The sequence below is a fragment of the Mustela nivalis genome (genome assembly GCF_964662115.1).
Source record: "Mustela nivalis genome assembly, chromosome: 8".
Classification (NCBI taxonomy): domain Eukaryota; kingdom Metazoa; phylum Chordata; class Mammalia; order Carnivora; family Mustelidae; genus Mustela; species Mustela nivalis.
In genome coordinates this window covers 30,286,975-30,303,026 of record NC_139027.1, presented here as the reverse complement: position 1 = coordinate 30,303,026, position 16,052 = coordinate 30,286,975, and the positions used below count along the sequence as shown (strand labels likewise).

General features: G+C 41.7%; 1 long non-coding RNA gene across 1 annotated transcript in view; it reads left to right on the top strand.

The window, feature by feature from the left end:
* LOC309872083 overlaps positions 1 to 15,368 on the top strand; it is a 111,684-nt gene extending 96,316 nt beyond the window's left edge. Inside the window, exon 6 of the long non-coding RNA XR_014315652.1 lies at positions 15,151 to 15,368. This is a non-coding gene — a long non-coding RNA (uncharacterized lncRNA). The remainder of the gene's footprint in view (positions 1 to 15,150) is intronic.
* The last annotated feature ends 684 nt before the right edge of the window (positions 15,369 to 16,052 follow it).

The following is a 16,052-nucleotide window of genomic DNA, read 5'->3' as shown; positions in this document are numbered from 1 at the left end:
TTGCAATTGGGTCATACAACAGCCCTGCATTTGTGAGTTCAGTCTCACAGGCATTGGCCAAGGCTGTGGGCACTAACTGAAAACTACACTGTGCCTACCGGCCCCAGAGTTCCAGACAAGTAGAGAAAATGAACCAGACTCTTAAAACAACAACAACAACAACAAACCTTGACGAAGTTAATTCTGAAAACTGGCTGTGGATGGGTGGATCTCCTTCCCTTCGCCCTCCTTAGGGCACGATGTACACCCTACTTAAACAAGGTTACCCCATTTAAAATAATGTTCGGGAGACCCCCTCCACTCTGCCCATGGCTACAAAAGGTTACCCTAACAAAAATGACTGATCAGTCTGTATTCCAGTCACTACAGGCACTACAATCTGTCTTAAGAAGAACCCATGCAGGGATCTGAACTGTCTACACTGAGATGGAAACGGAACTAAAACCACATCCTTACCAACCCAAAGACTTGGTTTGGATACGCCGCCACCGAGTGAAAAACTTGAAGTCTCATTGAAAGGGACTACTTACTGTCATCTTATACAGGACCTGAGGGATTCCAACATCTTATTGCAGGAATAAAACGGACAAAACCTGCGGTTCCCATCCTAATTCCAGCACTAACTGATTCTTTAAAAAGTCAAAGAATTGACTAATCTCCAAAGAAAAGGGGTGGGATGTTGGGGTCAATTCCACGTTAAAACGTGTTAACCTCCTAGGACCTGCCTGGGCCTACTTAGCCATAGTGACTCCATGTTGCCTAGGTAGACATTTTGTTGTTTAACAAATGCCTCAACAGTTATTGATATCAGTTCCAGGTAACTGTTGCTAAAACACACACCTAAAACAAGGCCATTTTTTTATATCAGTTCTAGGTAACTATTACCATAACACATACCTAAAACAAGGCCATTTTGTTGTTTAATAAACGCAGCAGCTACCAGTATCGGTTCCAGGTAGCCATTACTAAAACACACAGGTAGGAGACACCCAATCAGCCAAAGCCACATATGTGATGTCTGCGATTGTGCCCCATAAAAACTAGCCTGTAAGACCAAGGGGCATCGCTCTCTTTGGAGGCGGCCCTGGCCGGTCAGTCTAACTTCTAATGCTTGGCACAGAATAAGGCTTCACGTAACTTTGTCTCAGTCTCATTCCTTTGATAACGGACCCAACACAGGAATCTTCAATCTGTGACAAACTTTGGGGTAGAGGTTGGGCATCTATGAATACTTTAAAAATATTTTCAGAGTTTTGTGTAAAATAGCCTTTCGTGGGACAAAAGCCTCTCATTTTGTATCAAAATGTCAAAGGGAGCTGGGTCACTATAATGACTGAGAACTCTTGGTCTCAGGTGGTCTCTAAACCAGCTGGTCTCTCAAGCTGTTGATTTGTTCTGTGACCTGGGGATTCCATAATACAATACAGGCTTGTCGCAAATGTACCAAATGCAAAATCGTTTGGCCATTCTCCCAAACTACTCTATCTCATTCCTAAGTGGGCACAAGAGTTTGTGTAAGAATTTTTAGCTTTATTTGCTCTGGAGATACTATATTGTCTTAAGAGAATAATAGAAGATTAAGAGTTGAAGCTTTTATTAGCAAGATTTCAGTACTCTATCCATAAAAGATTATTTATTCTAGCCTCAAGTACTGTAAATACTGGGAGATCTTTCTTTTCATAGCAGCAAGATCTTGGAAACTATACTAACTGGATGGATGGTGGGGAATGGGCTGTGCTTAGTTCTGGCTCCCTTTTCAGGTGCTTCTTCCCTTCAAGGAGTGGGGAGGCCTGGGGGAGCCCTTACTTCTCTGCCTGGCTGCCTATAGTTCCACAATGACCCCTAGGTGGCATCTTCTGTTAGTAAGGGTCATTGTACCCACTTATATGGGAGTCCACTGTGGTAACGAATGGCTGAAGCGGTCAGTAAGTCAAATGATAAATGAAATATATATGATTTTTTACCAAAATTGGAAGACAGTATTGGGAAGATGACAAAAAATTTTCCTATTCTACTTATAGTAAAATTTGGAAATAACTAGCATAAGCCCAATCATTGAAAATATGATTTAAGGGTGATGTTCTGAGGATGCTGTCAAATTTTTCTTTTAATGGTGGTCAAATACACATCACATAAAATTGACCATCTTAACCATTTCTAAGTGCATTAAGTACATTCACATTGTCGCATAACCAGTCTCCAGAACTCTCATCTTACAAAACCAGAACTCTATGCCATTAAACAGCTCTCCATTCTCTCTTCTGCCAGCACGCCTCCACCACCACCTTCCACTGTGTGTCTCTAGGTCCCTTGTATAAATGGAATCTTACAATATTAAGCTTCTGTGACTGGTTTCTTTGATTTAGTGTAATGTCCTTAAGAGGAATCTGTCCATTTTTACATCAATGTTATCTTTTAATTTGTAAAAAAAAAAAAAAAAAAAATGGCAATTAAGAAAAATCAGATGACTGGACTGTGGGTTCATGCAGACAGCTTCACAGGCAAAGGCTCTTGTTCAAACCACTAGAGTCAAACCTCACCCTCCATGTCTGCCAGGAGGTCTTCTAAGGTTCTGCCAACCGTGCAGACTCATGAGACTGCCTTGCCCCACGGGCACCAACCAGTAGACTCAAAAGGAGGCACAGGCCAGGATGCAGAGGGTGTCAGCAGGACACAGATGGCATTGCTTTTCTTCAGGACCTTGCAGCAGACCACAAAGCCATCCATATTGAGGTCAGAAGCTATTCTCTTTGGCCCCCAGATGACGACTCCGGTGTGAAGAGATGAGACTCATGCTAGAAGGATGTGGGTCACCCTGTATAGGAAGCCCCATATTCCATGGGCATAGCTTCTGTTGTCCCTATGATGTCATGCCAGTTACAAGAGTCACTGCCCTATGGGACACCCAAAGGTATGGCTTCCAGTCTGTATTTACAGTTGTCCCAGTCTGGATAGAGTTTACAATCAGGGCCATGCTTACTTTCTTTTATCAGGTTTCCCCAGAAGCAGAGCAACAAAGTTAACCAAACGTCAAATGTTTGTGCCAAAAGGGAAAGGGTTTTGTTAATCTCTTATCCTTAGCCTTTCAAATGGTTAAATTAGAATTTCTTTTTTTTTTTTTTTAAGATTTTATTTGTTTATTTGACAGACAGAGATCACAAGTAGGCAGAGAGGCAGGCAGAGAGAGAGAAGGGGAAGCAGACTCCCTTCAGAGCAGAGAGCCCGATGTGGGGCTTGATCCCAGGACCCTGCGATCATGACCTGAACTGAAGGCAGAGGCTTTAACCCGCTGAGCCACCCAAGTGCCCCTTAAATTAGAATTTCTGACAAAGCATCTGGTTAAATGGAAAAGAGTCAGAATGATGAAGTGATGTGAGGAACTAAATTGCACAGTGAAATTTGTCATCCCTTATTGGTTACAAGACTGTTCCCCAGCACACCCAGCTTGATAGTGATGGAGCTATAATTAGAATGCTGATGTCTAACAACATGCCACCAAATATCACATTCTTTCCTAAGAGAAGGAAGATAAAGCACATGGAAAGGGAAGACAGGGGTGCTGATCTATGAAGAAGAAAGCAGAGTGAGAAAGAGGAAGGCATTTATTCCTGGCAGTGGTGGTCCCTCTAGCAGCAGACCAGCGGTCTTTGGAGATGCTGGATAGGAGTCGACATGGATTAAAAGAGGGAATTTGGGCAGCAATTTGTGAACTCTCTGATCTTGCTAAAGAGGGGTCTCTTTCTGTCTTCAAAAGAGGAAAGTAATTCACACTGTCAGTCATTCTGCAGGGGCTTTGAATTGCAAACAGAAAAACTGTGGACTGCCTAAAAGGTACTGGGTCTGTGCTGGGATCTTCCCTTGCCTGTCCCTACTCCCTAGTCTTCCATGAGGTCAGCATTTGTAGTCAAATGGACTAGATACATCATTCCTATAGCTTTTTATTTTCAGTGAAGATAGGAGTCTCTTTCTTTCTTTCTTTCTTTCTTTTTTTTTTTTTTTCCAAGATTTTATTTATTTGACGGAAAGATACACAGTGAGAGAGGGGAACACAGGCAGCGGGAATGGGAGAGGGAGAAGCAGGCTTTCCGCTGAGCAGGGAGCCGGATGCGGGGCTCGATCCCAGAACCCTGGGATCATGACCTGAGCTGAAGGCCGGCGCCCAGGTGCCCCAGACGTCCCTTTCTATATGTTACATATTTAATATACATAAAGACATTTCTGGATCCTTATTTATGATAAAGAGGGCATGATGAGGAAAAACTTTGAAAGATGGTTGCAAAGCCACTATCACACTGAGGACAAGGAGAAGATGAGTTTCTCAAGAAGCAGCCAGTCCATGAATATGAGCCAGTTTGAGAGATGGAAGAGGAAAGTTTGGCCTAACCTAAAGAAAGTCCCATGTGAACAGTGAGGTCAGGGGAGGTTTCCTGTTGGACTGCGCGTAAGAGTATGGGCTGGAAAAAGCCAACAAAAAAGGAACTCCCTTCTCTGACTGAAGAAAGAATTCCAGTGCCTACTGGGATAAGAGCTAGAAGAAAGATGTCTGTGCTAGGATGGGCTTGAGCCCCAGAGCCATCTGCCACAGCTGAGCAAGGTCAAACATCCACTTGTAACTTGAACGGGCCAGAATGGAATTTCTGTTCAGGGTACCCCACCCCCCGCAAACTCCCAACACACACACACACACACACACACACACACACACACACACACATGAAGCCCTAGGAAGACAAAATTTTTCTTCTTGTAACCCCAGCCCCTGGAAGTACTTAGTATTTTGTAAGCTATTCAATATGGCTGAACAAACATGGCTGGTCAGGAATGCTGCTTGATGCGTCACTACTGAGGAACCAATTCTCCCCAACTTTTCCATGGCATTCTTAATTTCTGACTCATGGCCAACCAGTGAGCCCTTACAAGAAAATGTATTTGCTCTAGGGATGTGAAGAGCTGTGGAAAGTCATCATCGATGAGATCAACCCACAGGGTCTCAGAAGATGACATGTGAGATGAGCAGGAATCTCTTGTGCACATACACACACACACACACACACACACACACAGTCTCCAGGTTCCTCTCCTCAGACACAGTTACATTTGGGTTTTAAGTCTTGTTTTGTGTTGTAGTTTGGTGACATCTGGCAGTGTTCAGTCTCTCCTCCAAGCTAACACATAAAAAATGAAGGTGACCCGGTGTCACTAAATCGTCACCAGCTGTGTCTAGCTTTAAAAATCTGTTATTAATATCAGATCTGAATGTTACTTATTAGCCAAATGCTGGTTATTAATCATTTACAGGTATGTGGTGGTGGTAGAGTTAAACCCCGAAGACGATGCCCTGGCAGCTAAGGATTTATGGGCTTTCATAATGAGAACAACAATAGACTGGGAGAAGGGCCAATAGGACGGGAAAGGAAGGGGGCACGGGAGACTATGAACCTTCACCTAATACACTGCTCTGTTTAAACTGCCTTAGAGAAAAGGGGTAGTATTACTCTGTGAGGACAGGAAGCTGTTACTGTCAGAGGAAATCCAGAACCGCTGAAAGTGGGGATGGGAACATAAAGCTGGAGAATCAGGCACTTCATCCATTTCCTCTTTCAGCTGAGTGCCAATGGCCTGCGGGTGCTTCTTCTGGCAGAGTCTCTTTCCTGTCCCTGGAGCTCAGCAATTTTCGGGTTCACCTCTCTGGAGGTGTCCTCTCTAATCCTATAGAACGTGGCAGCATGCGTGAATCCTTCTGCCAAAGGGCGTCCGAACAAAGCTGCAAGCCAGCAAACTATGGTCCTCTCCTCTTCTTCCCTCTCCCACCCAGAGAGTGATGGCGGAGACCGAGTCCAGGGTCCCTGTAGTCCTATTATCCCTACACTGGCAATGGCCACCTGCCAGGAACTCTTGTTAGAAGCCTGGGGGTTCCATTCCAGAAGGTCATCTCTCCAGAAGCTTACACAAGGTTTGAGCAGTTTGTGTCTTCACCAGAGACACAAAGGATTCTGGTTGAGATGGAAGGAGTGGCCTAGAGCCTTGGGGCACACGTGGGCATGAGCGTGCACACACTCCCCCCATCTATTATACTGTGTATGCATGTGCTTGTGCATTTGTGAAGTGTTCACAACTACATAACCAGCTCCAGCTCCTCTGACCAAACTATACTTGTGCCTCTTTCTCAGAAGACAGTAAAAATGTATGACCACTGTAGGGGAAAAAAATCAGAAGACACCGCCAAGTAGGAGGAAGAAAAGAATCCCATCACCAAGAGAAACACTTGAACATTTTATATCTGGCACTCCCATCTTTTCACTTGGCATATTGAGAGTTCTTTATTTTGTTTTTCAAAATTGGGATCCTACCCAATGTACTGTTTGGTTTATGTTAATGATGTACTATTAAGCCATTTTCAGTTAAGGGTGTATTGTGAGTGTTCCCCCACATTCTCATGATTTTCAGTTCTCATCTAGGAACCCATGTCTGGATGCACCCAGCCAGATACTTCAACTACAATCAGGATAAGCCTACTCATAACCTTGGCTCAAGGCACAAGTAAAGATGATGAGATCGCTGTTTGGCCCTATAACCCTCAAAATCCCATGACACAGCATTTCATTGGCAGCTGAGGGCACTTAGCAGGGCTGTGTTCTCTTTCTTGTGTGTTTCTGCAGACAGAGACCTTTCCCTTCTTTCCTGGGACCCAGAGTGGTTTTTCTCTCTCATTTGTGCTCTTTTGTTTTCTAGGAGCCCCGTGATCTATTGTTTGAGAATTTCTGAGTAGTTCAGAGTCTGAAAGGGGAGTGGGGTGTTGATGGCTTGTAGCACTGGGGGAAATACAAACCTTTAATTCTTGAATGCCTGTCAGTCAGCCTGCAGGCATTTCTTGGGTCTGAAAAGCAGCCCTAGTAGCTCTTTTCAAACTAGGGGCCCTGGGAGAGGAGAATGGGAGGCCTGTGGTGTGGGTGGGGAGCCTCCACCGGTCCTCTTCCTCTCTGCTACCATTTAAAACCATCTGGAATCAAGGACGTAATTTGTTCAGCCCTTCAACTTGTGTGACCACACACATTCTTTCAAGAGATGTTTACAAGCTTCACAGGAAAACAAAATCCTCTGTAGAAAAAGTCAGGAAAATATTTTGTCTCCATTTTCTCTGCTTTCCCCTTGTATGACTCTCCACAAGAAAGGTATCTGTGGCCTCTCTTCAGATTTTCACTTTGGCTTTAAGTTTTTTCCCTTACAACTTCCTCTTGCTACTGTGACATGTGGTTGCCCTGAGTGGCTTTTCCTTTCTCTCCTATCTTTCCAAGATAATCCATGGGCCTGTGTCTCAGTGGTGGAAGAAGGTGGGAGGACCTTCGCAGGGTCATTCCCCAAGCCTACTCAGATCCGGACCCTGGCCGGGGAGAGGATGTCCACCTGCCGGACAAGAGGAAGGAACAAGCTCCTGACAGGACCCTCTGAGGATTGTACAGAAGCCAGGCAGAAAAGCACAGGACCTTTTCTTTTTTAGAATTCTACCCTGCTTTTTCATCTTATTTTTTTTCCTGTGTCAGTGACCCAAGAATAAAGCTTGGGAGAAAGAAAAAATGTGATCCTTCAGACCCAGTGAAGATGACTGAGGCAGGATAGAACAGCAGGTAATGATGATTAAGAAAACACCTCCATTGATAGTTGTTACAGTTGAAAGAGCAACTTCTTATGGATTATCTCCTTAGCTCCTCCCAGTAGCCCAAAGAGGAACACACAACAGACATTACAGTTACCTCTACCTAAAGCCTGGGAACTGTAGGCCTCCTGTGGATGCTATGGTGTTCTCCCCCAGAGGTCCCCTCAGGACAGAGAAACTCCCCGCTCCCTCAGCTGTGGGGAGTGTCAGCTGCTGAGTGCCCCACTGGGAACTGCTCCCCATTGAAGGGCTCTGCCTCAGCCAAGGTTTCACTCCTTCCCTGGGCCCTTGCTTTGATTCCAGACACCATGAAAGGGCCATCGCAGCTTCCTGTCCACCCTGTGGGATCAGCCGAGAACTCTGTAGCAACCGTGTCAGAGTTCAACACATCAGGTTTTACTCAATGCGCCTCTTTGAAAGCTGCAATTTTCTATTCTCAGTCGTAACTCGTCTTGACTCTCTATCCATATCAACAAGTGTAGACTTATAGTCTTCAACAGCTGCAAAATATCCCTTGGATATCTCATAATTTATTTATCCGATCCCTTATTGTTAAATATTTAGGTACTTTCCAATTATTTTCTATTAATTATACTTTGTTGAACATCTTTGTATATACCTCTTTGCAAACTTGTCATCTATCTTTAGGATGAATTCCTAGAAGGGGATTGCTGGATCAAAAGATACTGCTCTCCAGAAGAGTGGCAACAATTTTTATTTCCACCATGACTATTGGGAAAATCCCCAAATCTGTCACAGTTCAAATTCATGACAATAGAACTCAAATGGACACTCGGCACTGCAATCCTACCACACGTTGCCACCTAGTTGGCTTTCCTACTTTACAAGATGATTCTTTAAATTGGTTTCATTTCTTCTTAACCCTACAGCATCCCTCCCCCACCCCCATGTCCAACTGATATCCTGGTTTCCTACTTAAAAAAAGAAGAAGAAGAAGAAGAAGAAGAAGAAGAAGAAGAAACCATAGAGAACAACACACTTATCTATCCACCCCCAAATCAGTGTACCCCCAATCCCTGCCACATACACTGTGTACTGGAGCCCCATTTTCTCTGTTTTTCTCTTTCACTGTGGCAGAGCCCTTGTGGCTAACCAGGATCAACACCTCACTCGAACCACATTTGCCCAACTGCTCCAGGACTTTTCTCCTGTAACATCCCCTTTCCTTCCTACATCATCATCATCATCTCTATCTTTTCTCTCCTGGATCGTTGCCAACAGCATACAAGAAACTCATCTCCCATCTTAAAATACAAACAAATCAAAAATAAAAATAACAAATAAAACAAAACTCCACTCTTGAGCCCATGGCCTCTCTAGCCTTCACTCCACTTCTCTTAGGCTCCCTTCCCTCTGGAACAAGTGGTTCACACTCTTCACCACAAACTGCTCACTGGCCATCCCCTCTCCATGCTCTCCCGGTGAGTCCCTACTACTCACTCCAACTGTTCTTGTCTAGATCACAGATTCCTTTCATGTTGCCACATCTGAAGGACACATCTTGGTCCTTGACTTACTTGAGTTCCAGCAGTAGAGGCAGTGTCTACAGCCAACCACTCTCCTGGAAATACCCAACCATCCCAACTTCTATGATAATATACTCTGCTGGTTTCTGTTCTAACTTACAGGCTTCTGCTCAGGTTTTTTTTTGCAGTACCTTCCCCTCCACATGGGCTCTGAACAACTGGACCACCCCAGGGCTCAGTGCTTGGCCCTTAAAACCCATCTTCTTCCTCCCCCACCCCTTCACCTTCTCAGTAATGGACACATAAAGTCAATACCAAAAATTGACAAAGACAGCCCAAAAAGAAATAAATACAGATTGTCATATCATTTATCTACTCATTCAGTGAACACTTATTGAATGCCTACTAGGTGCCAAGCACTGAGGAAAAAAGAATGGTGAGTGAGTATGACAAAGTCTCTGTTCCAGAGTCATGTGCCATAAAGTACAAAAATCTCACACTCAGAGCAGGGTGAGTTCATTGTCAAGATCTCTGAATGGAGTAATTGCACTTGAAGCTCCCCCCCCCCCCTTTTTAATATGTTTGGCTTGGGGCACCTGGGTGATTCAGTCAGTTAAGCATCCAATTCTTGATTTCAGCTCAGATCATGATCAAACCCCACATCAGGCCCTATGCTGTGTGGAGTCTGCTTAAGATTCTCTCTCTCCCTCTCCCTCTGCCTCTCCACCCTGCTCTGCATGTGTAGTCACTCTCTTTCTCTCTAAAATAAATAAATAAATCTTTAAATATGTGCATGTGTATACACACACACACGTACGGTTTTCTAAAGGTTTTTTTTTGTTTTTTTTTTTTTTTTTTTTTTATTCTTTTTTTTTTTATTTGTTAATTTTACAAACCCTTGTGTCGAGGGCTGACTTTCAATAGATCGCAGCGAGGGAGCTGCTCTGCTACGTACGAAACCCCGACCCAGAAGCAGGTCGTCTACGAATGGTTTAGCACCAGGTTCCCCACGAACGTGCGTTGCGTGATGGGCGAGGGGGCGGCCCCCTTTCCGGCCGCGCCCCGGTTTTTTTTTTTTTTTTTAAGGGAAAGGGAAAACCAGGTTTATGCCTCCGAAGAAAATTTTGGCATAGTTTCTAAACAAACACACTAAAGATTCTCTAATCTTCTTAGAGTCATAAATGAACTATTTCCTTACTTGAGTATAATTAGGAATAGCTTATTTTCTCAATTTTAAGTGAGTTTCTGAAACATATCATATGACACCAAGGATGAGTGGAAATTAGAAGTTGTTACTCTTCTTTCTAGGTCATGAATTACAGCATTCTGCTTTTCTTCTACAGTTTGCTGCCACTAATGTTTGAAATCTAACACCCCCATCCTGAATTAACTTATAATTCAGTTAAAAGGACATTATCCAACTCAGCACTCTGGGTGATTATTTACATCATGCATGCAGTGATAAATTAGGGAATCCTTGAGGTCCCCCGGTGGCTCAGTCTGTTAAGCATCTGCCTTCAGCTCAGGTCATGATCCCAGGGTGCTGGGATCGAGCCCCTCATAGGGCTCCCTGCTCAGTGGGGAGCCTGCTTCTCCCTCTCCCTCTACCTCTCCTGCTGCTTGTACTCTCTTGCTCTTTCTCTCTCAGATAAATGAATAAAATCTTTTTTAAAAAAAAGGAAAAAAGGGAAAAATTAGGAAATCCTTGTGTATTTAAGATCTTCTTCTTGGATCATTTGGGTATCTCTGTAACACTGCCTTTAAGGTAAAAATAAGATGGGGTGGGCTTTGGTCTGGAGTAGTTTTCAGATATCTTAACAAACATTTGGACTAAATGTGTAGGAAAAAATACGTTTGTATATGTATAAGTTATTTTTACAAATAGGCACAGTGATGAATGTTTCTGCATGTACACACACTTAGTCTATTGGCTTTCGGCTTTATCCATCCCTCCTCTTTAGACTTCGTGGGGCCCACTGTATGGACATCTTGACTCATGAATTTTCTAAGCTAATTATCCCAGGAGATTTAAGCCTACTGGGCACCAAGGGAGTGGTTGATGCTATTATTATTCTAGGGACCAGTCACATTGGTATGAAGATTATTTTGAGCTGAAAGCAGTCAAGACCTTGTGAGCTCCAGAGAAACTTTTTGCCTCTCCCTTAACTACACAGAAGAATCTAAATTAGAAATCTTTCCCAGAAGAATGGTTATTACCAGAGATAATTTTTATCTGAGTGACCCATCTGTAGAGCAGGGCCAATATCTAATTACCAAACATCTGCTCTTTTTCTTACTGCCCTATGATTTTTTTTTTTTTTTTGAAGTCCCAAACCCCTACCCCCATCTCCTTAGTTCAGGAGGACATATATACCTCATTTTGCCTGTCTGTTTTTGGAATTTCCATGTTTGTGTGTATTCCCTGTTAGTACACTATGAAATTTGATTTTCTCATGTTAATCTGTCTCATGTCAGCTTGATTCTTAGTCTAGCTAGAAGGACCTTGGACTTAGGATAGGACAGGATTATCTGTTCTCTGACAGAGATAGGATCGGGATAGGATTTCCTGTTCTCTGACAGTTGACATATTCAGCGGGGTACTTTAACAATTTAGAAACAAGTCAAAGCCCACCTATCTTTACCCATCTCCCAAACTCACCTATTTTTCTCAAAATGTTTGTGGATGTCCTAAAAGATCAGGGCACCCTTCTCCCTGACACTGCTGCTGAGAGATCCCAGGACATCTGACTCACAGCTGGCAGAAAACAAGATTTCTTACTTTCTCCTGGAATCTCTATGTGCAGAGTCTGACGAAGTGAGAATGATGAGATGAGTCCTTTTTCTCTCTTCCTAAATTTAGATGAGCAGGAGAAAGTGTTAGTGAAACTAGTTCCTTGGACTAAATGACTCTGGTTAAATTTGATAGGGTACTCTTTGGCTGCTGATCCGTTTCCTCTCAGAGACTGTCTTTGTTTTCTTTTGCCTGTGTCTTTTGCATTATTTGTCCTACGAACTCTGCTGTGGGCCAATGGGCATGTGAGGTAAAGGCTGTTGCTAAGGTACACCTTAGCCAAAGCCTCAAAATGGTGGATATGAGTTGAGCACTTAAACATCATGAGAGCACTTGCCACCTCAAGAAGAGGTGTTAGACTCAGTTGATCATGGAACAGGTTAGATTGACACAAGGTCACCCATGAACAAAATGAGCGTGCAATGAGGTACACTGTGGTATATCTCTGGTAGGTGGTAGTTCAGCTCCAGGAGACCCAAGGCTTAGATAAAGCTGGTCATGTGCATACACTGGATGAGATTTTTCCTTTTGTCCTGTTGTATGTTCTAAGAGCTTGGCTCTGTGACCAGTGAGAACATTCTCTTTGATCTCCACCATCCAAAGAACACATGAACAGGGCTATACCTTGGTGGCCAATCAGATAGACTGGGTCTTAAGTCTCTTTCTCTCTGTCCAGCCATGGAGTTTGTCGTGACAGGCACCCACCTACGGGGACCTTCGTCATCTCAACCTTTGTTGCTTGTTGGTGCTGGAAAGTCCCATTCCTGTAGCACCTGCTCAGTGTCACGGCTGAGCAGGTCTATGGCTGGAGGTGGCTCACAATCTGGGGGGACACTGTTCTTACTCCACAGTTCTTCCTGCTTCTGCAGTGAAAGCTTTTGCTTCGGAGACTACTTTCAGGAGTAAATGTTTGGGTCATGGAGGCTGCATCGTCTCTGCCCTCTCCAGACACCTCCTGCATCCTCAGTTAAGCCATTAGAAGGCTTACTAGTTAAAGTTGCTATTAATAGATCCTACTCACCAGCAACAGGGCAATGGATCCTTTAAGTTGGTTATATTTAGGCTATATAAAAATAAATATATAAATTAAATATAAATAAATATAAAATTTTATTCATAAAATTATTATAAAACACATATTAAATCTTTAATATCTAAAATAAATATTAAATTAAATATGTAAATATATATAATTTTATATATATTTATAAAAGGAAGAGCTCCAATTGTCTTATTAGTATAATGACTAGTCTGACTAGTTGTAAGGACTCCTTTGATAAAATTTTAAAAAAGAAACAGAAATTAGGCTTAAGACTTAAAAATAAATATCCATATCCAACATAAACTCCCCTTCTTAAAAATCTTATCTGCCTGTTTTAACTTCCCTTTCCCTATAAGATTTACAGAGAGCAGCACCCTGGCCTCATCTCTAGGTTTCAAGTATACAGGTTGCTCCTGGAAATACTGAAAGCCAGAAAAGGAATTTAACAAAAGCTCCTGAGACCGGCAATAAGGCTCCCTTTGTTCCTGCCTTCCAGGGCTCCCTAATCAGGATCTGACTGCTTCAGGCATTCCTACACAAAGTCCTTTGCTGGTGTATCCTAGACGGCTTATCACAGAAGAATTCATGTCTCCCGGACAGCAGCAGATTTTTTAAAACTGTGAAGCCCTTTTACATCTAATATCTAGAAGATACTACCAAATTTAGAGCCAAATTACAAAAGAATACTTGACTATATTTACACTATGTTCTCTTCACAAGAAGAAACAGGACCAGAATTTCTTATAGGCCTTCCTACAAATGATCTGCAAACGGCCAGTAATCAGGGTTAGTAGAAGCCAAAGTTAATGGCATACCCAGAAAAAAGGCTTTTGTTAAAATGTTTTATATAGACTATAGAGGCATAAATTTTTTGGTTTCCATTTTACTTAAAAGTCTCCCTGATAAAGAGAAGCAAATTTAGCTTAAAAGGTGGGCCAGTCCTTCACTATTCAGGCTGTAATTTGATCTTTGGGGAATTAGGGACAACTGTCATTATTTTATAGATCTCTCCAAAACCAGAAATGCAATTTAGAAACAAGACAAAGCCCACCTATGTTTTACCAACCTACAAAGCTCACCTGTTCTCAAAATATTTATGGGTGTTATAAAAGAGCAAGATACTGAAACAAAATTATCCTGTACTTAAAAAAAAAAAAAAAAAAAAAAAAAAGGCAAATTTTAAATAGCAACTATCCTGAATCTCTAGGGATTTTTTTTTTTTTTTTACATTCCTCCTTTGTCCCTTAAAATTATAAATCTTATTATGTCTTTGAAATATGAACACAGACCATGATCTCCTGAGATTGAAGGAAAGAGGGAGCAGGGGAATAGGGAAGAAGCTATTTTAAAATCCAAATTGCTAAAAAGACTCTAATGTCCAAACTCCAGCGCATCTGAGAATAGGCAGATCTGTTCCAAATATCCACTTGGCGGGGGAGGGGGAACTTGGGTACTTTCTCTGTGTCTTTGTGACTAAACTACTTCCCCCCAACCTTCCTTTTCTAGAACCTAAGAGCCCTTCTTTGAAATAGAAACTTCAGGGAGAAATCTTTTGTGGGGCCACAGGGGTGGAGAGGGAAATATTTGGAAACTGGGCCTATAAATTTCTCTCCACAAATATCAGTAAAAAAGCAAAAGCTGTAAAAGATTTTGTTTGCATGTTGTGTTTGTATTTTTGTGTGTTGTAGGTTGTAAATGTGAAATATTTTCTCTGTCTCCGGATGGTACTACTAAAATTAATCTGTAAAAGAGGTCTATTTTAGTTAGTTGGAAGACAAACACTTGTAAGGATTGGGCAATTTAACATTCAGAAAGCTAGAAACTAACCTAAGTGTTTTTCAAGTTCCTGTGATTTGGGAAAATGTCTGAAACGAAAGTTAATATAAGGTTGCTGGTTTAATTAAAATAGACATATCTTTAATCAGTATTCAGTATAAAACTTTTATTCTGCTTGTGTTTACTAGAAGTCAGATAAGTTCATGTTAACTCTCTTGCCAAAGAAAAGTTTGTAGGCTAACTCTTAAATGACTTCTGAAATCTTTGGTAACCTAAACTTGTTGCTAAGTTAAATGGTGAGTAAAGTTAAATTCCTTGATTATTCAGATAATTTCCAAATGAGGTTAAATAATGAACATTAAATGCTGAAAATAACTTGCCTACTTTTGTCTTATTACAGAGAAACTCAAGATAAATTTGGGTCTGTTGCGGCACCTGGGTGGCTCAGTGGGTTTAAAGCCTCTGCCTTTGGCTCAGGTCATGATCCCAGGGTCATGGAATCGAGCCCCGCATTGGGCTCTCTGCTCAAGTGGGGAACCTGCTTCCCCTTCTCTCTCTGCCTGCCTCTCTGTCTACTTGTGATCTCTGTCAAATAAATAAATAACATCTTTAAAAAAATTTGGGGTCTACTTGTAAACATGTTTTATGCTTTATCAACAGATTATATTATGAAAAAGCACATTTTTATGAAATATTATGAATTATATTTATATATAATTATAATTATAAAAATAATTATGAAATGCATTCATAACTTTGCCAATCTGAAAAATTCTGATAGAGCAGACAATTCACAATTTCTTACTATTTAGTTTTCACTAAAAATTAAGGTTTCTAAGCATGAAGAATTCTAATAAATGTAATTAAGACTACTGGAGTTAAAGGAGATAATTCTGTATGCAAGGAAGGTAAGGTATGTGGTTTTGGTAGGGAAAAAAAAAAGCATATCTTTGTTGAAGGAAAAGAAAGTAATTTTGTCCTAAAGTGAGACTGGAGGGAAAACTTAGGGCAAAATCTGAATGTAAAAAAGAAAAGTTACAGAAGGTTTATGGAAAAAGACTCTTTGGAATAAAATCTTGTGCACGGTCAGTACTGGCTAAGATTAAGATAAGTTGAAGTAACTAAATTAATTTTAATATCAAAAATACACTGGAGCAAAAGTAAGATTTTCTCTTCTCTTTGAGAAAAAGACAGAATTTTCTTAAACTATGTGTCTGTGCTTAAAGAGAAACTGGAAACAAAGGTTTTCTTTCTCTTTTAAGTTATCTGCCTAAAACACGATGATCTGTATTGCCCAAATAG